A 26544-nucleotide genomic window follows, 5' to 3' on the forward strand; every position below is an offset into this window, starting at 1 on the left:
TTTTGAATACCAAGGAACGCCCCTTTGACCATATATGGGCATAACTAGATTACAGGTGACTGTATACCTTTGAATAGCGGCTGAGTACTTCCCTGTTTGTGTCCTCAAAGTTATCTGGGACGCTTTGGATGCTATAGAAACACACTTTGACAGGGCAAGCGACATAAGAGTCTATGCCGTTGAGTTTACAGCAGACGATCGAATATCGTCGTCTGCATCTTTGAATCGTTATCTGGCGCGTTGTTGTCATCAAGTTTGTGCAATCTAAATTGTAAGGAACGACTTTTCTATCGAGAGTTAATTGCACCTACAGACGTACGTCAAGAAGAGATAGGTGTCTAAAGTGCATTCACCTATGCTGGTCAGACAAATAAACAGCGAGAAAGAAAATGGCTCAAAACATTTTACGACTTATCGATCGATTTTAAGACGAGATTTAGAGGGAGCCATATAGATTATAAATACACCTTTATCATTGTGTAGCCTGTATGATGTTACACCTTTAACTGCAAAATAATCAAATTCCGTTTTAATACGTCCACTGTTTTTACTTCGTTCAGGGCATAGCAATTTTGTGTAGAATACTCTACTTTGGATACGGTAATTGCTGACGTCATCAGCTTGTTTATTGACTTGTTTACAAGTCCAACTTCGCGAACATGGTCGATAAAATCTGAGGATACTAGAATGTGCAACAAATTCCTGTAATTGTACTTGTTTTGAGTACAAAACAGTTTACAAGACTCCCCCTCTCTCTCTCTCTCTCTCTCTCTCTCTCTCTCTCTCTCTCTCTCTCCACAAAAGTCAACGACACTCATTCCTCATTGTTCGTAGTTTGTGTCACAGGTTCCGATGAAATGTCCGTGGACTGTAAAATGCTCTCTCTTAAGATTTCTTTCGAGACGGAGAACTTAGATATGTAATATCTAATTATAATATGTAAATGCTCTAGATCTAGTATGGCCATTTCAAACGAAGTCATGGCAGTGACAATTGTCGATACGGATATTCGTAAATGGCCGCCTTTTCCAGTGTCGTCAGACATTTCCTCTTGGATATTCATATAGATAGACATAAAACTGCCCAAAATCCAATATGCCTTCAGGTAGCGTTGGACCCAAACCACTATACTTTTTTTCAAAGCAATTTTTCTCATCAGAGGTGTCATGAACCCCCCCCTCCCCCATTATATAAAAACAGAGACAATCTAAAGTTAAGTATGGTAGCAATAGTTTCCTCCAAGGATGAAGGGATACATTTCTGAGGTAGAAAACCTCAATTTTGGTATTAATGATAAAAATCAATTTAAGTCAAAAACTTGATAACACTTTATGAAATTTTATAACCCATTTGAATAAGAGAATATGTACAAAAAATACGAAAATTTTGTTTTACGTTGTCTATTCTCTTCGAGGGTTGAAAGACTGACATTCAACATAGGGATAAAAATCATGATAAGCAAAACCGAAACGACTCTTATTCAAAATGTAATAACTTTATCGCCAAGCAAAATTGTCGTTTTCTATAGGATTTGAAGAACATAGCGTAAAAAATCACAAAATCTGACCCAGCCAGAGTGGAGTTTTTTTTTTTGAGATGTTGAAAACTGGAGGAGCCAGGAAGTCGGGTGATTAGCATAAATTCGCATAAATTTACACTAATCTTTGGTGAACAAATAAATAAAATTGAATTAATCTTTCCAAAAAGTTATTTTGAGCAAAGTGCACTGTGTTTATATGTGCAACGCCACCCTAAGATTAATAATCTTCATGATCGAGTTTAAGTAACTTCACACCGTCTTTGGGTTGCTTTTAAGAGCTAATGTACTTCGGTTATGGTTTTTACCGACACTGAAATTGTAACAAAACTTTTTTGGTCTTCTACATGTGTGAGCAAATTTTGAAGTCCTTGGAGTAAATTGATAAGTTTGAGCTTAATTTGCAACGTCTGTTTTGAATGTCTGTTTTTGTTTTCGCTTTTCAGATTGTCCCGAACAGATTTGAGACAGCGATAACTACTACCGTAAACATACAAATATCAACAATTTAGGTAATTTATTTCTACAATACCGTACTTTGAATGACCCTAGATTTACATTCTTGATCATGAAATAGATTGGTGGGAAAGTTTAAGAAAAGTTGCAAATTTCCTGTTTTGAGGCGCACACCGTACCAATACAGTATGGTCATCACAGAAAGTCCACATCTGGATAAAGTGAACTTGACGCAACTTGACGTGACTTGTATGTCAACATGACCGCTATATGCATTCAGTACAAGAGGGGGCTTGAACATGAAACACTCAGACAAAGAAGATATTCTTTGCAAAATTGACATCTCTAAATTATTATCCAGAGAGACAAATTCAATACGTATTGCAACTCTAAAAGAATACAATATCATAATATACTGTAATGAATATGCATAACAAAATATGTTGTCGATTGTGAAGTTAGAGAAAGGATAAAATATCCAGACGACATTTGCACCCATCTTCGATTAAAATTCAACTTGGAACGTCTCCGTCAACCCTAAAACTCGGTGAAATTTATTTCATAAGTAAATGTGTACTTGAAATACATCAAACACATATTTGATACCGATTGCGAATCATTTCGGATTATGATCCAAATAGGGACAAGAATAAGGCTAACTCTTCCTGGATTTCGTCACAACAGTACTGAATCTTCCGCTGCAAAGAGCAGCGACTGTGGCAACATTCATCGATAATGCCCCGCTGTATCTTGTTCCTTGGACTGGTTGTAGTTGGTATAAACGATGACGCAAGACGTTTGTTGACCGTGACTCCTTATTTTAAAAAAAGTGAAAAAGAAGAAAGATAAGTGGGTGCCAAATAAAAAATGTTCTCTCCATAAAGTAAACACAATATTTCCTAAAAATAAAGTACCCATTGTGAGTTATTTAAAATACTGTCAAATTATACTTGTCGCGTTTTGATGAAACAAGTTTGCAAATCAGAAAACTAAAAAAGTATGTTAATTTAACCTGTTACAAGCTTTACTTTACACTTGTGTAAGTTAAGACAGATCGTGCCTCGAAATTGATTGAAATGTGAACCAAACTACTACAGTAGTATTTGATTTTATCTTACCACTGAGAAAATGTTTAGATTTACTGAAAGTTTATTAATAAGGTGATACCTTAGAAGTCAGCATATACAATTATCGCGTCAGTGCTATTAGTTTCTCACAAACCACGGCGATTGACATAAATGCTGTTAAACGCAGGTGTATTTTGCTTCGGTTGGTAGAGATATACACACTATCGAGCGAAGTAAATGCCAAAGTTATCAAAGGGTTCCTCTGATAAAAATCAAAACACACCTTGATCGGTAGCGTAGCATCCCCTACATATGAACGACATGCTTTCTATCAGGAGACTGCAATCCAAGTCCCTCCTGCCTTTGGCTGAATTGCTGTAATCACCGTCTCCCGGGAGTAGATCAGTGCGTACTTGTCCAATCGCAAACGCCACCAACAGGGCAGTCGAGAGAAGAAAGGCTCGCACTAGAATCATGTTCGCAGAGGTTCTGTCTATTGATAGTAAAATAATGCAATGAAGTCAGAAACTCAAACTTTTCTATCATTTTCTTTTTTCTATCCTCTGCCTGTGTTCCCCTGCCTAGTGGAATTTTATTAAGTTATGTCTTCTAAACAGGGCATGTATTTTCTGTAACGGTGGGCCTACCTAAGTAAACGACCGTTCTGTCTATACTCAGTTTTCTGTCTCTGCTGCCTGCCCGGATCTCTGACCGCTCGCTTGACTGTCCGTCCGTATGAGCAAACGTGCACTGGTCAGGCTGCCTTAAAGCGACAAAGTCGGCCATTTTTCATGATGAATTTTGTTTGATACGAAATACAATTTGTATTGTTTTACATGTTGACAGATACTAAATAAATGGGTGACCATGAATATATACGACCCCGGTTTTAGAAAAATTAAATGAAACCATCGCGAGAATGAATTAATGGTGAATTCATTTTCGCGATGGTTTCAATTATGTGTCTAAATCTAGGGTTGAATATATGCATGGTCATAAATTCATTCAGTATCTTTCAACATGTCAAACAATAGAAAGAGAATTTCGTATCAAACAAAATTCATGAAAAATTGCCAAATTTGTCCCTTGAAGGTAGTATGCACCTCAAAATTTAAAAACCCACTTTCGCAAGGAAACTTTCAACCAATATCTTTCAAAGGAAAAAAAATAAAACTCGGGGAGTAACGGTGCAAATTTGTTACGGTGGAAACAAATACTTTACCCACTACTTGAAAATCAAAATGGCCGCCATTCGTTTCTTCGATTCCAACAAAACTAAGATTACGAAGATTTCAAAATGAGCCCCAAACAAGCGGTACACGAGAAAAGTATTGTAAAATGAATTGTAAAATTTTAGTGAAAAATTTTACCAATTTTTATGAATATTTTTCTGTGATGTTTTGATAATTTTGAACCAAATGGACATAAAATTTCATTGGCTACAGTTTTTTTCTCAAAATTGACTTTGGCGCTCAAAGGGTTAATGCCTATCTTTTCTTTGCGGTAACATAATTTAGCACATGATTATCGCCAGACGAAAATTGTCCTGTTTGTTATCGCCTGATTGTCATCAATCCTAAAGATAATGAACGAGTTTCAGTCACTTCACTTCAAAAAACCAAACACAGAAACTACTACATTTTCGTGATTTTTATGACACACTGAGAAGTGAAAACATTCTTCAGAATTTCAGTACGGGTCGATTCACTGTACCTGTATAATTTGTTCGTCTGCCTCTCTCTTTCTTCGGGTTCTCTTCGTCTGTGAGTGGATTGCAGTCTAGCGGTGCGCCGGTACAGTTCTAGGAACGCTAGTTCGCCCTTTATTTTATTCTGTGGGGTTATCTGAAGTAATAGAACTCAATTTGGCTGACAGGTTGAGTCAGATGTCACCTTCGCACGCAGAGAAGTTGGTCAAGACGACCATTATTGATCCGTATCACTTGCCGATGAGAAGAAAACCGCGAAGTGTGGCTTTGAGCAGCATACAAAGTGCTCTTTATCACCAACTATACAATAACAACAGTTCCGGCACCCTCAACCATATGTTACCGATCATGATTGGCAGTTTGCATAAGGCACGTTGAAATGAGTCCATTTAAGGTAGAATGCGCCCCGGGGATACAAAATGGAGTCAAAAATTTTTCTTCATAGAGTTAACACAGGGATGGCAGCCATTTTGAATTTTGAATATCGGTAAATCTTGGGTAATTTGTATCTCTGGTACCAAAATTTGCACAATGACCACCGATTCTTATTCTTGATCGATAGAATTGGAATTTGATAAAGATAGAATGACTCTCGGCAACAAATGAAAATCGAAAATGTCATTTTTCTTCTGTAGAGTTAACACTGGTATGGCAGCCATTTTGAATATTGAATAGCTGTAAATCTTGGGTAATTTGTTTCTCTAGTATCAAAATTTGCACAGTTATCCCCGATTTTTATTCTTAATTTGAAAGTGAATGGTGGAAAGATTCCTTGAACACGATTGGAATAATTGGGATAACTGGATTTTCATATTTTGCAAATTTCTCAAAAGTGTTAGGTGCCATATAGCTGAATGTTGCAATACTAGTATTGCAAATTACTCATAAAAACAAGTGTGTAAAGTATAAAGAAAAGAAGATGAGATAACATTTGTAGATTAAATCGTCATTACTTCATCATCCACTTATCCTAAATTAGTTCAAATCGTGTTCTTGAGGAAAGTTTGAGCAAAAGCTGAAGTCTTTCATTTTCCAGGCGCATGCTGCCTTCAAAAGCTCAAGTACCCACGGGCATTTAAAGCATTGCATTTTGGCCAAATGTACGTTTAATATTTCGTGGGTTTTTTTTGCGAAATCATATTTTTGCCTTCGTCTAGCGAAGTACTTGAAGTTCCCCTTTCCTTTGGTTGTCTGGATGCAGTAAGTACTGTACGCGGAAGTGACGTCTAAATGAGGGCGCTAAACAGGAAGTGAAAGACACGAAAAAGGAGGTAACACAAATGGTTGGCGTACGTTCTCAGTTGTCTGAAAAGCTTCATTAGAGCAACTGCAAAGCGTTGCTCATTAAAGTGAAAAAATGGATCGAGGCGTGTGCAATACAGTTACTGGTTTCTTCCGCCTCGTGGACTAATAAGAACGATTTCAGTCCTGGACTCGTGTGACACCAATTTCCCAATGTTCATACATTAATACATGGTAAATGTCCACTTTGTAGTTATCTTTCATCTGGCAGATTACCTTTTACTGATGTACAATCATGATATTCAAGTTATGCAATCTAATGGAAAAAAAATACAATTTTCACTAGGCATCACCTTTTTTATTGAACATAAAACAGATATAAAACTACAGAGACAAAAATAGTTTTTTCCAGCGATGGGGGAGAGAAAATTGCCGGCCGACCGGAGCTGTATCTGCAAATTGCCACCAAAAAAGTCTTAATTTACAATGAAGGAGGACATACACGGTTAGAACCCTCGTATACCAAAACGAGGCCTTGAACCTTTCCCGATTAGAACCCTCAACCACAACGAGGCCTTGAAACTTTCCCGGTCGGGTGCACAGTATCGCTGTTCCAAGTTTGTTGAAAGCACTTAAACATGCTATTCCCATCACTTGAAGATCCCTACAAAACTTGAACGACATGAAGGTGACTTTGACAACTAGTTCCGCTAAAAAATTGCGCAATAAAGAAAAATTATTTTTACAGATCACTTGACCTAAGAGTGAAGTGTAGGCCTCAGCGATGTGTCTCAAGTTCACAGGCATCTGCAGGATGGGTTGACGTGCATGCTGATTTTACACAACTTGACCTGTAGTTTGTGTCGATCGACGAGTAACATTTTGAAGATTCTGAGGACTGCAAACGACCTGATTGTTCACGCGCCATGTTGACTCTAACACTTGGAATAATCGATTTGTTGAAGGATGGCATTATTGATAAATGTAAGTGCAAAAATATTTCCGTCGAGGAGGTTCCTGAGAAAGTGTGTCACTCTTCACACCTGTGTATATCACTACAAGTCGTCGATGTTAAACATGATGTACTTACAACTTGAAAAGTGTCACTTTGCGTCCAATCAAACGTAAGCGATGAATGTGAAACGTCAGGGGCTGTTTTCATTGGTTAAGACATAAACTAACACGTACTTAAGCTGAACATGGTAACAGCTGTGAGGTTTAGTCGATGAAGAGTTTGGGGCCACGGCAGGTTTCAGCAATTTTCAACAACTGACATTGATTTAAATAGATGCATAAAATAACAATATTTATAGCTGTCATATTTTTGCATTTGTCGGTTTGCAACCTACATGTCTGTGAAAGTTAGCAATTACCCATCGTCACTTGTACAACAAAAAAAGAAACGTAATATAACATCTTGTACTTTAGTTTTTTAAGGTAGTATGCTCCTCGCTTGTGAAAGACTTAAGCTTTTGATCAAACTTTCCTCAAGGAATCTTTCAACCATTCTCTTTCGAGTTGATGATAAAAATCAGTGGTCAGCGTGCAAAATTTGATTGTAGAGAAACAAATTAGACAAAATTTATCGACACTTGAAATTTAAAATGGCCTTGTGTTAAGGTAGAACGCGCCTCGGGGATAGAAATTTGGACTCTCAAATTTCTACAATTCTTTTCTGATCTACCACTTGTTTGGGCTCATTTATTTTTCAAGCTCTCCATCGAGGAAGAAAGAAAAATTTTCACCGTCTTAGTTTTTCGAAAATCAAAAAATTTACTTTTTCCCCATAGAGTTAACACATGGATGGCGGCCATTTTGAATTGCAAGTATCGCAAAATGTTTAGTTGGTACTTTGTTTTTCTAGCTCCAAACTTTGCACGGTGACCTCGATTTTAGTTGTTGATTTGGTGAGAGATTGGTTGAAATTTTCATTGAGGGAATTTCCAGCAAAAGTTTAAAGCGATACAATTTTTGATTGTCACAAAAATATGCCTATGAAAACTTTTTTTCCTTCATGAGTTTCAAATTGAGCCCCAATAAATTGAAGGCCAAAAAGTAAAAGTTTATAAGCTTTTTAAGATATGTGTACCTGAGGCGCATTCCATCCTACTTTGTGATTTTTGGACTATAAACTATCCTAAAGTCTGTAAATGATGTTAGCACGGAAAATTGTTTGCTTCTTCTGATGTCTGACTAAATCTGTTCCTCTTTTTCAGATACTTTCTATGATGCTTGGATCAGTCATCAACAAATGACACATTCGTCAACATTACTCATTACGACGAGGAGTCCGAAACCTCTGCGGAAAAACCACTTGATGGGAATTTTAAATAGCGGCTGAGTACTTCCCTGTTTGTGTCCGCAAAGTTATCTGGGACGCGTTTGGTGCTATAGAAACACATTTTGACAGGGCAAGCGACATAAGAGTCTATGGCGTTGAGTTTACAGCAGACGATCGAATATCGTCGTCTGCATCTTTGAATCGTTATCTGGCGCGTTGTTGTCATCGAGTTTGTGCAATGTAAATTGTAAGGAACGACTTTTCTATCGAGAGTTAATTGCACCTACAGACGTACGTCAAGAAGAGATAGGTGTCTAAAGTGCATTCACCTATGCCGGTCAGACAAATAAACAGCGAGAAAGAGATAGCTCAAAACATTTTACGAATATCGATCGATTTTAAGACGAGATTTAGAGGGAGCCATATAGATTATAAATATACCTTTATCATTGTGTAGCCTGTGCAATGTTACACCTTTAAATGCAAAATAATCGCATCCCGGATTAATACGTCCACTGTTTTTACTTCGTTCAGGACATAACCATTTTGTGTAGAATACTCTATTTTGGATACAGTAATTACTGCCGTCATCAGCTAGTTTATTGACTTGTTTACAAGTCCAACTTCGCGAACATGGTCGATAAAATCTGAGGATGCTGGAATGTGCAACGAATTCCTGTAATTGTACTTGTTTTGAGTACAAAACAGTTTACAAGAACCCCCCCCCCTGTCTCTCTCTCTCTCTCTCTCTCTCTCTCTCTCTCTCTCTCTCTCTCTCTCTCTCTCTCTCTCTCTCTCTCTCTCTCTCTCTCTCCACAAAAGTCAACAACACCAATTCCTCATTGTTCGTAGTTTGTGTCACAGGTTCCGATGAAATGTTCGTGGACTATAAAATGCCCTCTCTTGAGATTTCTTTCGAGACGGGGAACTTACATATGCATTAATTAATTTTATAATAAGTAAATGCTCTAGAATTTGATAACTGGTATGGCCATTTCAAACGAAGTCATGGCTGTGACAATTTTCGATAAGGATATTCGTGAATGGCCGCCTTTCCAGTGTCGTCAGACGTTTCCTCTTTGATATTCATATAGATGGACATAAAACTGTCCAAAATCCAATATGCCTTCAGGTAGCGTTGGACCCAAACCACTATACTTTTTTTTCAAAGCAATATTTCTCATCAGAGATGTCATGATCCCCCCCACCCCCATTATATAAAAACAGAGAATCTAAAGCTAAGTACGGTAGCAATAGTTTCTCCAAGAATGAAGGGGTACATATTTGGGGTAGAAAACCTCAATTTTGGTATTAATGATAAAAATCAATTTAATTCAAAACCTTGATAACACTTTATGAAATTTTATAACCCATTTGAATAAGAGAATATGTACAAAAATACGACAATTTTGTTTTACATTATCTATTAACATTACGGGTTGAAAGACTGGCATTCAGCGTAGGGATTAAAGTCATGATAAGCAAAACTGAACCGACTCTTATTCAAAATGTAATAACTTTATCGCCAAGCAAAATTGTCGTTTTCTATAGTATTTTAAGTTCACAAGTTCACAAAAAGTTCACAAAATTTGACCAAGCCAGAGTGGAGGTTCTTTTGAGATGTTGAAAACAGGAGGAAAAAGAAGCCATGAATGTCGGGTGATTAGCATAAATGTGCATAAATTTACACTTCTCTCTCACCCAACTTACAATTGCTTGTCATGCTAAAATTGAACTCAACCAATATTTTCATCTTTGTCAACAAATAAATGAAATTAAATTAATCTTTGCAAAAAGTTATTTTGAGCAAAATACACTTTGTTTGTGTATGTGCAACGCCACCTCAAGATTAATATCTTCATGATCGAGTTCAAGTAACTTCACACCGCCTTTGTTTTTCTTTTAAGAGCTAACGTACTTCGGTTATAGTTTTTACCGACACTGAAATTGTAACAAAACATTTTTGGTCTGCTACATGTGCAAGCAAATTTCCTTGGAGTAAATTAATTAGTTTAAGCTGAAATTTGCAACGTATTGTTTTGAATGTCTGTTTTTGTTTTCGCTTTTCAGATTGTCCCAAACATATTTGACACAGCGATAACTACTACTGTAAACATACAAATATCAACAATTTAGGTAATTTATTTCTATAATACCGTACTTTGAATGACCCTAGATTTACATTCTTGACCGTGAAATAGATTGGTGGGAAAGTTAAAGAAAAGTTGCAAATTTACTGTTTTGAGGCGCATACCCAACCAATACAGTGTGGTCATCACAGAAAGTCCACATCTGGATAAAGTGAACTTGACGCAACTTGACGTGACTTGTATGTCAACATGACCGCTTATATGCGTTCAGTACAAGAAGGGGCTTGAACATGAAACACTCAGACAAAGAAGATATTCTTTGCAAAATTGATATCTCTAAATTTATTATCCAGAGAGACAAATTCAATACGACTTGCAACTCTAAAAGAATACAATATCATAATATACTGTAATGAATATGCATAACAAAATATGTTGTCGATTGTGAAGTTAGAGAAAGGATAAAATATCCAGACGAGATTTGCACCCATCTTCGATTAAAATTCAACTTGGACCGTCTTCGTCGACCCTAAAACTCGGTGACATTTATTTCATAAGTTAATTTGTATTTTAAATACATCAAACACATATTTGATACCTTCTGTTTGCTAAACAGAAAAATTTCATTGCGAAATATAATTGACTCTGTCCGTCCTGGAAAACATGTCATTCAAAAGAGACGTGACTGTGGTGGGTATGTCCAGTTTTGAATTTTCACAAGGTCAGTTTTTATAACCTTTGTTTCTATTTGCAGGGGAAGATTATTGCTGTGAAATCTAAGGTGAAGTCATGTTTTTTGTGTCGAAATAGAGCGAGTCTTGATGCGTCGAAACCTTAGTATCCCAGTTTCTTTTGCCGGAGACGAGTGGCGTAAATTGCGCAAAGTTCATCGTGGCGTGATTGCAGAAAAATGGTAATTAAAGGAAACCGATTGCGAATCATTTCGAATTATGATCTGTATCCGGACTTGAATAAGGCGAACTCTTGCTGGACTGCGTTACAACAGTATTGAATCTTCCGCTCGAAAGAGCAGTACGTGTGGCAACATTCATGGATAAAGTCCTGCTGCATCTTCTTACTTGGACTGATTGTAGTTGGTATAAACGATGATGCATGACGTTTGTCGACCGTGACTCCTTGTTATAAAAGAAAGTGACAAAGAAGAAAGATAAGTGGGTGCCAAATAAAAATTGTCCTCTGCTATAAGTAAACACAATACTTCCTAAAAATAAATCACCCGTTGTGAGTTAGTTTAAATACTGTCAAATTCTACTTGTCGCGTTTTGATGAATCAAGTTTGCTTTTCAGAAAACTAACAAAGTATAGTATAACCTGTTAGGAGCTTCAATGTACACTCTTAATAATGTGTAAACAGACATTTCGCGCCTCGAAATTGATTGAAACGTGAACCAAACTACTGCAGTAGTATTTGATTTAATCTTACCACAGAGAAAATTCTACTGAAAATTTGTTAATAAAGTGATACCTTGGAAGTCAGCGTATACAATTATCGCGTCAGTGCTGTTAACGTCTCACAAACCACGGCGTTTGACGTAAATGCTGGTAAGCGCAAGTGTATTTTGCTTCAGTTGGTAGAGATACACACACTAGCGAGCGAAGTAAATGTCAAACTCTGAAAAGGTTCCTCTTTATGAAATCAAAACATACCTTGATCGGTAGCATAGCATCCCCTACAGATGAAGGACATGATATCTACCAGGTGAGTGCAATCCAAGTCCCTCCTGTCTTTGGCTGACTTGCTGTAATCACCGTCTCCCGGGAGTAGATCAGTGCGTACTTGTCCAATCGCAAACGCCACCAACAGGGCAGTCGAGAGAAGAAAGGCTCGCACTTGAATCATGTTCGCAGAGGTTCTGTCTATTGGTAGTAAAATAATGCAATGAAGTCAGAAACCCAAACTTTTGTATCACTTTCTTTTTTCTATCCTCTGCCTGTGACCCCCTGCCTAGTGGAATTTTATTAAGTTATGTATTCTAAACAGGGCATGTATTTTCTGTAACGGTCGGCCTACCTAAGTAAACGACCGTTCTGTCTATACTAAGCTTTCTGTCTCTGCTGCCTGCCCGGATCTCTGACCGCTCGCTTGACTGTCCGTCCGTCTGAGCAAAAGTCCACTAGTCAGGCTGCCTTAAAGCGACAAAGTCAGCCATTTTTCATGATGAATTTTGTTTGATACGAGATACGATTTGTATTGTTTTACATGTTGACAGATACTGAATAAATGGGTGACCATGAATATATTCGACCCCGGTTTTAGAGAAATTAAATGAAACCATCGCGAGAATGAATTAATGGTGAATTCATTTTCGCGATGGTTTCATCTATTGTGTCTAAATCTAGGGTCGAATATATGCATGGTCATAAATTCATTCAGTATCTTTCAACATGTCAAACAATAGAAAGAGCATTTCGTATCAAACAAAATTCATGAAAAATTGCCAAATTTGTCCCTTGAAGGTAGTATGCACCTCAAAATTTAAAAACCCGCTTTCGCAAGGAAACTTTCCACCAATCTCTTTCAAAGGAAAAAAAATAAAACTCGGGGAGTCACGGTGAAAATTTTGTTACGGTGGAAACAAATACTTTACCACTACTTGAAAATCAAACTGACCGCCATTCGTTTCTTCGATTTCAACAAAACTAAGATTATGAAGATTTCAAAATGAGCCCCAAACAAGCGGTACACAAGAAAAGTATTGTTAAATGAATTGTAAAATTTTAGTGCAAAATTTTACCAATTTTTATGAATTTTTCTGTAATGTTTTGATGATTTTGAACCAAATGGACATAAAATTTCATTGGCTACAGTTTTTTCTCAAAATTGTGGCAAAAATCAGAGAAAAATTGAAAGGCAAAAAAATAGACTGGCGCTCAAAGGGTTAATACCTATCTTTTCTTTGCGGTAACATAATTTAGCACATGGTTATCGTCAGACGAAAATTGTCCTGTTTGCTATCGCCTTATTGTCATCAATCCGAAAGATAATGAACGAGTTTCAGTCACTTCACTTCAAAAAACCAAACACAGAAACTACATTTTCGTGATTTTTATGACATAGAAGTGAAAACATTCTTCAGAATTTCAATACGGGTCGATTCACTGTACCTGTATAATTTGTTCGCCTGCCTCTCTCTTTCTTCGGGTTCTCTTCGTCGGATTGTAGTCTAGAAGTGCGCCGGTACAGCTCTAGGAAGGCTAGTTCGCCCTTTATTTTATTCTGTGAGGCTATCGGAAGCAATAGAACTCAATTTGGCTGACAGGTTGAATCAATTGTAACTTTCGCACGAAGAGAAGTCGGTCAAGACGACCATTATTGATCCGTGTCACTTGCCGATGAGATGAAAACTGTGTAGTGTGGCTCTGAGCAGCATACAAAGTGATCTACATCACCAACTATACAATAACAACAGTTCCGGCAATCTCAAACATATGTTTGAGATCATGATTGGCAGTTTGAATAAGGCACGTGGAAATGAGTTCCTTTAAGGTAGAATGCGCCCCGGGGATACATAATGGAGTCAAAAATGGTATTTTTCATCATAGAGTTAACACAGGGATGGCAGCCATTTTGAACTTCATATGTTGGCAAATCTTGGGCAATTTGTTTCTCAAATACCAAAATTTGCACGGTGACCACCAATTGCTATGCTTTATTCGAAAGAGAATGGTTGAAAGATTACTTGAGGAAAGTTTTAGCAAAAGATGAAGTCTTTCACTTTCCAGGCGCATACTATCTTGAAAATCTCAAGTACCCACGGGCATTTAAAGTATTGCAGTTTGGCCGAATGTTAGTCGAAGATTTCGTTGTTTTTTTATGTTTTTTTCAAAGTTGGCTTTCAGAGTTCTTGTCCTAGGGCTTCAGGAAAAGCAATATTTTTTCCTTCGTCTAGCCACTGTGAAAAAATTTAAAATATCAAATTTCACCGAAGAATTAAAACGGATATTGGTGGCCATTTTTGAATATCAAATGAGGGCAAATAAGATTTCAGTGGCACTTTACAGACAGTACAACTCTTGGCCTAGATTTTCATTATTACTTACGAGTCAGAATAAATTAGAGTCTCCTGAAACAAGTATTGACAAAAGATCACAAATCTTATTCTGGGGGATCATTATTTTATAGCTCAATTAAATGTAGCTTTTGATTTATTTTCTGACCGTAAAACACAATATCTTGTCTACGCCAAAACCTCTTGTCGAAATATTAATGCTCAACTCCCAACTCTGCCGAAATCAGCCTTGAATACTAGTCCAGAGTAGATTCATTTTTACAATATTAACATAACATAGCATATTTCACACAAAACGCTCTTTACAGACTGTAAAATCATGAAAATATAATAGTCTTCGACAACTAACATAATGTAAATATTATCAAAACTTACAGCTATAATTTCTTGTGTTTTATTCATTGTAAGGTTTGGATGTTTAACTCTCGGCAAAAATCAAGTACCGAGCAATTTTCTCTTATTACCAAGTGAAAAGAGCAGTTAGCACGCATCAAGTCCAAATCAACATCCTTTTTTGCTATGAGACAACACCTTTATTAGCAAACAAATGTAAAATAAATAGATTACATAACACAATCATTACAATATGTACAAAATAGTGAAATAAAGAGATGGGTGTGCGAACTTCTTTACTCGTAAATGATTCAATGCCGATTCGGGAGGGCATAAGATCCGTGCTCAACAGTGTACTATGAATGTAGACTATCAGCAATGTAAAGGAAACGTGTCTCTGAGGGATATTTGTCGAAAATTTTGCGGGTTCTCTGTATCGAAAATATGACAGCTTTCGGAAAGAGTTAAATATTAATTGAAGCTGTGATATATTTTACAGGTGGAATCTGGATAAAACTAACTTCAAGCATGTAGGCACTGGTTACTGTTCAATTTGCAAACAGAAAACGTGCACGTGGGTCCACTGTGGGGATGAAGGTATATTGTCCCGAGACGTCGGCATCGGATGTGGATTCATGTTATTCACACAGTATTGCCGATATCAATTCTCTATGGGTCCGTAACGCCTGGGTCGAACGGTATTTTACCAAAACATTTCGGTGGTGTACTTCAAGAAAACGCTGAGTTGTAATAAAATTCGCCTCGCTGTTCGACTTCGAACGGGCACCAGTTCACGATGTCATCGTGTAACATGGGCAGCCATTGTCTTTTTCTGATTAGTATCGGCGAAGTACTTGAAGTTCCCCTTTCCCTCGGTTGTCTGGGTGCAATAAGTACTGTAAGCGGAAGTGACGTCTAAATGAGGGCGCTAAACAGGAAGTGAAAGTCACGAAAAAGGAGGTAACACAAATGGCGGGCGTACGTTCTCAGTTGTCTGTGTTCCCCATTAGTGCCAAAAATTTGTGAAATTCGTTTCGCCTTGCTTCACAACAAAATTGCATCATTTTATGGATGGTACAGCGTCGATTGCAGCACTTGTCCCTTATCTTTTCCCTCAAATCTTCATCTTGAATTTGAACGGATTCATTCATGGCCGACTCACCTAGAAAGAGAACGCAAAGGACAACATTAGAATGATAAAATTCCAACATATATTTGTGTTGTCATCAATTTTGAAATATCAGTACACAGTAGATTCAGTTTGGAGAAAAAAATCAGTACCTTACAATACATGCAATTTTACATAGGTAATATTATTCATAAGTGAAACTTTATGCACAGTTATGCAAATCACCCGATTTACTGGTTTCTTTTTTCCCTTACATTCCTCTGTTATGATACGCCACCTGCAGTAGTTTTGTGAGTCTTAGGGAGGGCGCCATCGTGGTTTGGGGCATAATTTACTGGCAGTAAAGAGCTTAATCTTTGGAGTGAACAATTAAATTTTTGCACCTTGTAAAATAAAATACCAACAAGTGTTTTTGGATATTTTTTTCAGACACTTTGATTAAAATAACTTTAGCCAACAGAAAATGATGTCAATTAGGTCCATAACTGTAAAGGAATTCCATAACTAGATATGAACTGAATGTGCTCACGTGTTGATATCCAGTGAACAGACTAGAAAATTTTAGCATTTACTCAACCGAACAACGAGTGCTAATGTGACCCCTGAATGGAAGGAATGACGTGTTATATGAATGACTGGTACAGATTTTGAGTTTGACAAAATTACAAACTTGGTTATCAAGCTTGAAATTGACTGCTGATGACTCGACATGTATTGACATTGATCAGACACTACTGGACGCATGAAATAATACAGTATGACATGAATTAATGCATACTTTTTGACTGTTATAAAATTGTGTAAAACAATTGTACCTAAGACCTGTCTCAAACGACGACGAGCAAGGAGATGTTACGCAACATTTGCAGACCTCAGATTAATCACTAACCAAAACACAAGAACAAAGACAGACAGTGTACATTCTGACAGCAGTTCAATTGAGCACACGACGCGGAGTGGAAGACAGACTTCTGACAAGACTATAAGTGTATACGTTCTACTGCCAGAGTAACTATCTCTGACGAGGATTTATTGTATTATGTTTTTCGATATTCCTGTCAATAAACCCAATTCATACCAATATAATGGACACCGTGTGAGGCGTGTGATAAGAACCGTCAGATATCTGTTATATCATTATATGTGGCAGGTTTCATCAACTTTCGCACAGTACTCTCAGAGTTAAATCTCTAATTACAAAACTTTATTTAATATGTAAATGAGCTAATTATTAACTTGACACGCCCAATGCTTCTCAGTACAATTGAATATTTATCAGATCAATATCTGTAGCAAGTTTCATCAAATGTAATGCTGTAATTTTGGAGTAATGTCACTAATTGCAAAGTTCGTTAAATATGCAAATGAACCCTTAATTAACTCCACACAACTAAATGCTTTACACCACAATTAGATATCTATCGGATTAGTATCTGCAGCAGATTCATCAAATTTGGTGCAGTTATTTTGGAGTTATATGACTAATTACAAAACTTCATAAAATATGCAAATGAGCTATTTGTTAACTTGACACTGCCAAATGCTTGTCAGTACAATTAGATATTTATCAGATCAATATCTGTACCAGATTTCACTGACTTGGGTGCCGTAATTTCAGAGTGATATACCTAATTACTAAGTTCATTAAATATGCAAATGAACCCTTAATCAACTTGACACTATTAAGTGCTTTACACCACAGTTAGATATCAGTCAGATCAGTATCTGCAGCAGAATTCATCAAATTTCGTGCAGTTATATCAGAGTTATATGACTAATAATAAAACTTCATAAAATATGCAAATAAGCTATTTAATAACTTGACACAGCCCAATGCTTCTAAGTATAATTAGATATATATCAGATCAATATTTGTTGCACGTATCATCAAGTCTGGTGCAGGAATTTTAGAGTTATGTCACTAATAACAAAAGTTCATTAATATGCAAATGAGCAGATAATTGACATGACACTCACAGTATCATCATTATGTTCTGAGATTGTCATCTGTGAAAAGTTTCATGCAGTTTTGTGCAGTATTTCTTGATATATGCCTACACTGTCATTACCGTCTCCATAGGGAAACCATTGTACGGAAAAAAATGATATCGCATAACTTCATTAATATGCAAGCAACACTAACTAAAACCTAATCAGTTCTTGCAAGTAGCATATGGTACCTGTGTAGCAAATCTGACTTGAATCTGTTCAGGTGTTTTTGAGTTATCGTTTAAACAGACAGACAGACACACACACACACACACACAAACACACACACGGACAGACAGACAGACATCACTATGACATTAGCACACGTGTGAACACGTGAGCTAAAAATGCATAAATTAGTAAAATGTTGTACTAAAATTTTGGCGGGAAATATTATGGCGCTCAAACGGTTCAGACTCCTAAGACAGACATGCAGCCTGCAAGACAGACAGACAAATAGAAAGGATGACGGAACTTTACATTCCGCCCCTGTTCAATGTAAAATTGCATTGTTGAGACTTCAAATTATTTTTTTCTAAAACAAGACGATGGAAAGGCGAAAAAAATGAATAGTCTACAGTTCTTACTTTTAGGGCTGGAATCCTGAGTCGTTGCGTAGCAACCATCGCATACGCTCTCAACCATGCTGTAAGTTCTGGAGCAGAATACATCGTCACCTTGGTTACGTGGACGAGCGTAGCAGTTTGCTACAAACAAAATCGTCACCATGACAGCGAAGATTACCTGATTTATTTCCATGGTTACTGCAAAATTAAAGTAAAAAAATAATCAGTCAGTGCTCTTCAAAAGATCTGAGTGTGAATGGGAAACTTACAAAAGGTTGTGCTTGTCTTGCGGATTTCCCCATATGCTATATCCCGGCTGTGGATCCTCCACATATGCTATCCTGTGGATGCCCCATATGATATCCCCTGGATTCTCCCCACTTGCTATCATGTTGATTCTCCCACATGCTATCCTGTGTATTCTTCCCACATGCTATTCTGTATATTCTCCCCATATGCTATTCTGTGTATCCTCCCCACATGCTATTCTGTACATTCTCCCCATATGCTATCCTGTGTATTCTTCCCACATACTATGCTGTGTATTTTCCCCACATAATATCCCACGGATTCTCCCCACATGCTATCCTATGGATTCTCCCCACATGCTATTCTGTATATTCTCCCCATATGCTATCCTGTGTATTCTCCCCACATGCTATCCTGTGTATTTCCCCCATATGCTATCCTGTGTATTCTTCCCACATACTATGCTGTGTATTTTCCCCACATAATATCCCACGGATTCTCCCCACATGCTTTCCTATGGATTCTCCCCACATGTTATCCTGTAGATTCTCCCAATGACACATTTTGAAAAGTAGGTGCAAGAATACATTGCATGATAAATGGTTGATGCCTTCCTATCTCTCTAAGGCTGTTTATGGATTTGTTTTATTATCAACACATAGATAAACGAAAGAATGAAAAATGGGAGGTAAAATGTTGTCATTGAGAAAATAATTCTGTGAAGAAAAGAAATATTATATATCGCATACACACATATATGTGTGTATCATTGTGAGAATAATTACATAAACAAATGCATGCATGCACTATATATATATATATATATATATATATATATATATATATATATATATGTATATATATATATATTATATATACATATATATAAATTTTATAATATATATATATATATGTGTGTGTGTGTGTGTGTGTGTGTGTGTGTGTGTGTGTGTGTGTGTGTGTGTGTGTATGTATGTATGTATATGTGTAAACTTTTTAATGCAAAGTACCCGAAAAACCACACTCACGAAGATACAACTGCAATAAAATGTTGCTCATGAGAAGATGTGAAACCATGTACTTATTGCTACCCATGAAATTGCATTGCACAGCGCCCTCAGTAGGTAAATTCTTTACTTTCTCGCCGCTATTTATGGGGAACTTTTACCTCCATTATATTGCCAACATTGTTAAAAGTATATACCTTTGTCGACTCTTGACGGTCTAAATAAAGAGTCCTACTTCCTAGGTTGATCAAAAACATATTAAACGGTTTTGATGATATAGGTACACCCAGAGGAATAGCGCCGTTTTTCGACAGATTAGCCAAGCATATTGTAAAGTGTAACTATAACTTTGAAAGTTGATTTTGAAAATTTATTTCATTTTTAATCTTACACAATATTGAGAATGCTCTTCACTTTTACCGTCTTGGCTTTATTGGAGTCCAAACTGAAGATACTGAAGGATTAAACTTTTTGAAATGATGTCGACGGGATTACCATGTCTTTTGAGGCGCGAGCGCGTCGTTGATAACGAAAGCTTAGCGAGGCACTTTCCGAAGTACCAGAGTGCGAAAGCACGATAAATACAGATGAGAACTTATTCAGTGAAAGACAGTAGTTCAAGAAAACATGGCACATGAACGAGTGAATATTCACTCCATGGTTTTTTTTATTGAAGGGCGACAAAGTTAAGCGCCAAGCCACTATTAGGCTAAGCTAAGCCTAGTTTTTAACGTTAAACCTTTGAGCGCCAAAGTCAATTTTTGTTGCCTTTATAAAATATACCCCAGTCAATTTATTTCGTATGTCTGCAAAAATTTTGATTAAAATTTTAGCAGATAAAATGCAATGCACGTTTTGTCCAAAATTATCCAAATAACTACAGAAAAAATAATAATAATTGGTAAAATGTACTAAAATTTTGGTGGGAAAAATCACAGCACTCAAAGGGTTAAGATCTGAATGCACGTGTGTATGTCAGCTAATCACCTTCAAGGTCACTGCAAAAACTGTATACTGGGAAGGCGTAGTGCTTTGGGGTATCAGTGCTTGACTCACTGTCGGAGTCTGGCGAGTTGGAAACCTGGCCAAGTAAGTCTCTGGGTAGGCGACTCACTATTGACAAATAGTGAGATCGAGATAGGGGCTCGAGACTCGAGTAGGGCGGTGTGTCTCGAAGTCAGGCAGTTTACGCCCCCATCGTTCTATGGAGTACCGGGCAGTGGGCCGTATCGTGACTTTCGCATGCTGGATGATGCCTTCAAAAAATCAAACGAAGAAATAAATAAATGGATAAATAAATAACAAGAAAAACAATTAGCGTTCGCGCCATTCAACAAGCTCACTTGAACACGGCCCGTGGAGACTGGGAAAAGCTTGCGTTCTTTGTGATAGATTTTTTTCACATTGCCTGGCCAAACTTAACAAGTAGGAGTTGCTTCAAGATTTTGAATGTAGTCGTAGCTCAGTGAAATTATATTCGATCGTTGAAATTTTACATTTATGAATATTCCAGTGGTAGATACCAAGACACATCGATCCCTGACACATCAAAAACGATGTCAATATTTTAGTCATTGCAATTTGCATCCCAAAACTGTTCGCAAAGCGTTTTGAGACCATTCATGTTCGGGGAAACGACAGAAATATCAAAGCAGCCCGATACACACACATGTCGAAGCTTTGTAAAAATCTTTAAGCTTAGTAGTCAAGTGCAATAGGCTATTGCAATCTCTGCTCAATACTCTAATATTGCGATCAACTTTGAGGATATCCGGGAGTTGATGAGTCCACCATTTTCAAATCGACGCACATGGAAAAATTGAAGCTAAAAAGTAATTCGACTGTGGCGCATCGTGTACTATATTGAAGCGCCCTCTTTAGACACAGGCAATCTATGAGTGTTCGTTTCCAGGGCGATGCTCAGCAACCTTGAAGTCGTTACCTTTTTGTTTCATCAACAACATGTGAATGGCTTTCCCAATCGAAACACAAAACGCGTTATTGCTGAGCTCTCAAACTGATTCCCATATCTTATTACACGATGCGACTTTATCCCCGGGCAGACGGTGTGATACGCTCTCGCTAAGGCACGGCCGCCTGAGTTATTCTTTATTCCTTCCACGCCCTCATCGCCTCGGGATCAAAACACGATGAAATAACACGGATGAGTCACGGAATCGACACAGCTTGCTGAAGACAGCGGAATCGCTTCGATTCTTATCTCACGTTCAATCCCGATATTTAAACTTCGCTTAGCATTCTTTGTTTAACTGATGGTGTTGAGTTTACAGGGTCGTTCCCTATTAAGTGCGTAATGCCGTATTTCGATTACGGGGATTGCTGGCAATTGATTTGAATTTCCTGTCATCATTACTAATTTGTTATCCTTCTGTGCAAACTACGTCTGTCTGTTTGTCTGGCTCATGGTCTAAATCCGTGGCCTTTCACTGTCTGTATCTTTCCTCCATAGAACATTAGAAGGTCTTTCCTGTGTTTTCTCTCCTTTCTTCTGTAAAGTTCTCTGACTGTCTGACTGCCCATGTCCTGTATTTCTATTTGTCACTGCTTCTCTGTCTGTCTTACTATGTGTGTATTTCTTTCTTTCACCTTTCTCGGTCTGTCTTTCTGTGTTTTTGTGTCCGTCAATGCAACTCCCCCTGCCCTGGCCGCCCTCTCAGTTGTTTTTGGGTAATACGAGATCAAGAATATACACCAGGCTTGTATTAAAGCAAAACGAATCGCTGTTTTGTTGCTATGACAATTCTACTATGTCAAGAGCCGGCTATATTAGCTCCATGTCCCTCCTGTGAAGGTAAAATTGTACAGAATGTAATATTTCGATCACAAAGGGGTTGTTCACCATCGATGACTTTGAAATCGCACTCTAAATGCAGGAAGCCTACCGCCAAAGCAGAAGTCGTGACTTGCAGAACTTCTCTGCAGAGTCCGGGCGGTTGCACACTTCTCGTCAACAAATGCGACTCTAAATTTAACAAGACAAACAGAATGCTTGCGTTTTGACGATACATCTATTAAAGTATTCCCGTGGTACGATAAGGGAAAAAGCTGGACGACGGTGTACTAAAAGGCAGTTGTGCCCTGCATACCGATTCAAAAACAGAATAATTACATTGCAGACGACAAGAATATTTTTGGCGGGAAACGCTTCCCAAATAGTACTTTAGCACAATATCAGACAAAACCATTTTCTACATAAAAACATTCAAAAATAAAGAAACTTCTCTGCATTGAAAACGTCACGAATAAATAGCGAATATTGGCAGTGCTTTCAATTGAAACAAAATTCACACATTTTTTACATTCAAGTTTGGAAATAAAGAAACTTCAACAACATTTAAAACGTCACGGGTAAACAGCGCGTATGCAGCGCTTTCGATTGAAACAAAATTCATTTCGACGTTACGGAACAAAGTTCGGCAAAATATTGCCGAAAAGATCAGATGGGAATACTTATGAAGAAAACTAGTGCTTATAGTATGTCATGATCAATTTGAGATCGCATGTGGAACTGAAAGTAAGAAAGAAGATTGCGCGTCCGGCGAACCAGTACGTTAAAAGCCGAAAGATGACTTATTGAACCCTGCCTTTTTCGGCAGCGTGTTTCTTTCGATGCCGCTGACTACAAGTAACACCTATCGCCCGGAGATACTTCAACAGAAAGTCAAGAATCTTGTCAAAACAATCGCTACGATGCACTGCCTGACCTTGTCGGGTGACGAGGTCACGGTATCCGATTTTGCGTTTCCAAATATAAAATCGAGGCGACAGTTTCTGATCCTAACGGGTAACGTCAGAAAGTCTGAAGCTGGGGAATGGAAAAGTGCTCGCATGAACACCTCAATGACAGTATTCGAGCCAGACATTGGAAATGTAATCTATCGCCGTGGAAGAGAATGTCTGAATGTCTTCGACTTCTCTGGAGAGAGAGAGAGAGAGAGAGAGAGAGAGAGAGAGAGAGAGAGAGAGAGAGAGAGAGAGAGAGAGAGAGAGAGAGAGAGAGAATTTAAAGGCAAACATACCGAATGGTCGTCGAAATGCCCGGACCGACAGGTTTGGTTTTATCGCCGACGAGTCACTGGACCTAACACCCGCTTCAACACGCTTTTATTTTAAAGAGATCGATCGATTCATGAATCAGCACCCGTTAACATAATGCTAATTTTTTTGTTTTGTTTGTTTTCTTCGTTCTCGCCTAAGGAGACGACCATTCGAAGTCTGGGGGCGGGCCTAGAATATTTGGTGGAAACGATCTATCGAGCAGCACCCCCGAGAAATTCCAACATGAGTTGGCGATGTAGGAAAAAATAGCAACCGGAAAAAATATCCTTGGACAAACTTCAGCCGGCACTGACCGGCGGTTCATACATTAATTTAGATATATGACAGCGCGTTCTTTCGGCGTGATATTCTGAAAATCTATTTTTGCACATGTCTACATATCACTTTTTGGTTTCCAAGTGTAATTGAATTTTTTATGAGACAATTTAGCTGATGGTGACCTGCATTCTACAACAACACAACACCGGATACAAGGAAGCTTTGCTAGTTTTAACGGTCTTGACTTGAGTGGGCAGCCCACTTGTTTCCTTTGTCGTGTTGAACTGCTGCGAATCGCCGTGGACAAAATATAAACTTAAAAGATTTAGCATGAATCGATAAAACCGCGCAAGGCAGTCTTGCAGGGGGATAGGGGGAATTTTAAAAACATGGAAAAAACTAATCTTGTATCTCGACTCCGTGTTTTTGAGTATTGGCGAAGGCCCAGACACGCGGTAGAGATACCGGACAAAAACCTGCAACGACGCGAATCTTCCATGTCCCCTCCAGTTGTTACAAAGTATACTCCTACATCAAAAACAAACTGTTTTACGCACGCTGGACACGTGTCCCTGGTACAGGCATGGCAATGATAGAGCGGATACAAACAATCTCAAAACATCTTCCAGTGCCTCTTTTCATCGCGAGCGCTCATTATTCCAGCTTGAATTTCAAGCCAGCAGCAACGAGCTGAAACGAGACGGTCGCATGCGCAGGAAGGCGAGCGCGACGTGAACAGTTATCGGCTCCTGTCTCCGTCTCACCTGATCTCGTGAAAGATTGCTGGGGCTGACTGCTCAAGTCCCAAGCGTACCATTTCCCATGGTCCGAGGAAATCATACTGAATAAGGCAATTTCTTTTCAATATGAAAGTAATTAGCCGTTTACACATATGAGGATTGCGCGCTCGTGTTTGTTCACTCTACACGATTGCCTCACGTGGCCAGAACAAGAACACGTGTGTGGGCGACAAAATCCGGGGATTTTTTTTTCGATTTGGCACAAATATGAGGCAAATAATTACAGTAGCCTATAGAGGAAAATTGTCGTCCAGTATTGATTACAGACCGCCGTTTCATCTAATCGTAAATTATTAATTTCATCATGAAATTACATTGTCGACTGAAATGAACATTTTGTTTTGACATTTTACGCAACGCTCAAGGCCATGGCGTGTGCGCTGCGCATGCGCCGCTGTACTAAAATGAAATCATCGGAGATTGCTTTACGAGTACACTCAGTGACGGCTAAACTTTTACTGAAGATATTTTTTATTAAGTTCGCATCCAGAAGCTCCGGGAAAGATACGGCGAACTAGCAACATAATGTTGCAGATACTTTCGTATTTTTCTGGACATTGGGAAACACTCCCCCTTCCCCCCCCCCCCCAAAAAAAGCAGACCGGTGCTCGATTGAATTTATGAGAACACGGAAGGAACATAGCTTCAGGCTTTTGGAGAGCCACATCAGACGACACCCCCTCTCTAAACTTCCGTTGTTCACATGCTAGATATTCTTTAAACATGCATTGCCTGATCTCAAATGAATGTTTATTTTTAGCAGAGAGCGTGCACGTGCACAATACCGGGAATGCAGGACACTCATGGGTACACGCTGAATAACGATATACTTTTGCATCTCGATTGCGAATGAAAGAAAAAAGCCAAGTGTGATTCTATTTCCTAACTTCCCCAAAGTTTGTTTGTAATTTTTATAATGGTCTAGGGTTTTTTATTTATAACGGTTACCCTACGTTTTCATTAATCGTTGTCTGTCCGTGAGTTTGTTTAAGGTTGTGGGGTGGATTTTCAGCAACCATACACTTTGAAATTCATATAAACTCTGTCCTGCCACTTGTTCGTAATATTTGATGACGAAATAAGTAGTTTTATGACATTTCAAAATATTAACCTTATTTTCTTTGACCCTATATTGTATCGACTGGTTTTCAAACCTGCAAAATGTTTTGCACTTTGATAGTCTTATTGTAGTCCAGTCAATTTTACGCAATAGGTGAATACAGAATTGGCCATTTTATTTTATCATACTCTAGTTTATCTACTCCAAATTTTCCAAACCAACCCCGACCTCTTCAGGGTATTTTTGATTGTAAAGGATTCTGGAATTATTCGTTGAAGTTTCCTCAAGCTAAGGATGATTTAAAGTATTAACTTTCATTTTCGTTTCGCGTGCACCCTAAAACTGAAAATGATTTCAAAATACCCTTGGATCCTATTACGACCCCTTCACACCGTGATCTAATCCATACTTTACGAATATGAATCCAAAACGGTTGATTCTGAAAATGGTTTCAAAGACAAACTAGAGGACGAGATGGAGCAGGCAGTAGGTCATAATATTTACGGCCCTGATACGGGTTTTGCTGACCGCGATCGTGAGGCGGAAGGGCCAGAGCGCGCGAGGGCCCGTACGCCGTACGACCTCGATCAATATTTCTCTCAAAGATGCCTTGACACATTGACGAAAATTCTGAAAGAGACTTCTTTTCGGGATTGCGCGG

General features: G+C 38.1%; 3 long non-coding RNA genes across 4 annotated transcripts in view; all 3 read right to left on the minus strand.

Moving 5' to 3' along the window:
* Positions 1-2416: 2416 nt before the first annotated feature.
* On the minus strand, positions 2417-4871 carry LOC139147805 (uncharacterized). The gene is made up of 3 exons (XR_011555801.1): positions 4774-4871; positions 3344-3553; positions 2417-2807 (listed from the first exon to the last, which is right to left on the minus strand). It is a non-coding gene; the product is annotated as an uncharacterized lncRNA (long non-coding RNA).
* A 5831-nt stretch (positions 4872-10702) lies between these two features.
* On the minus strand, positions 10703-13583 carry LOC139147810 (uncharacterized). Its single transcript, XR_011555802.1, has 3 exons — positions 13508-13583; positions 12050-12259; positions 10703-11517 (listed from the first exon to the last, which is right to left on the minus strand). It is a non-coding gene; the product is annotated as an uncharacterized lncRNA (long non-coding RNA).
* Positions 13584-14919: 1336 nt separating this feature from the next.
* Positions 14920-26544, minus strand: part of LOC139118445 (uncharacterized) — a 48595-nt gene continuing 36970 nt past the window's right edge. The window contains exons 1-3 of one of the 2 annotated variants that reach the window (XR_011548716.1): positions 23726-23877; positions 18451-18627; positions 14920-15907 (exon numbers count right to left, since the gene is read on the minus strand). This is a non-coding gene — a long non-coding RNA (uncharacterized lncRNA). Of the gene's footprint in view, positions 15908-18450; positions 18628-23725; positions 23878-26544 lie in introns of those variants that run through there. The other variant, XR_011548715.1, reaches the window with a different exon arrangement.

The sequence above is a fragment of the Ptychodera flava genome, chromosome 2 (assembly GCF_041260155.1).
Source record: "Ptychodera flava strain L36383 chromosome 2, AS_Pfla_20210202, whole genome shotgun sequence".
NCBI lineage: Eukaryota > Metazoa > Hemichordata > Enteropneusta > Ptychoderidae > Ptychodera > Ptychodera flava.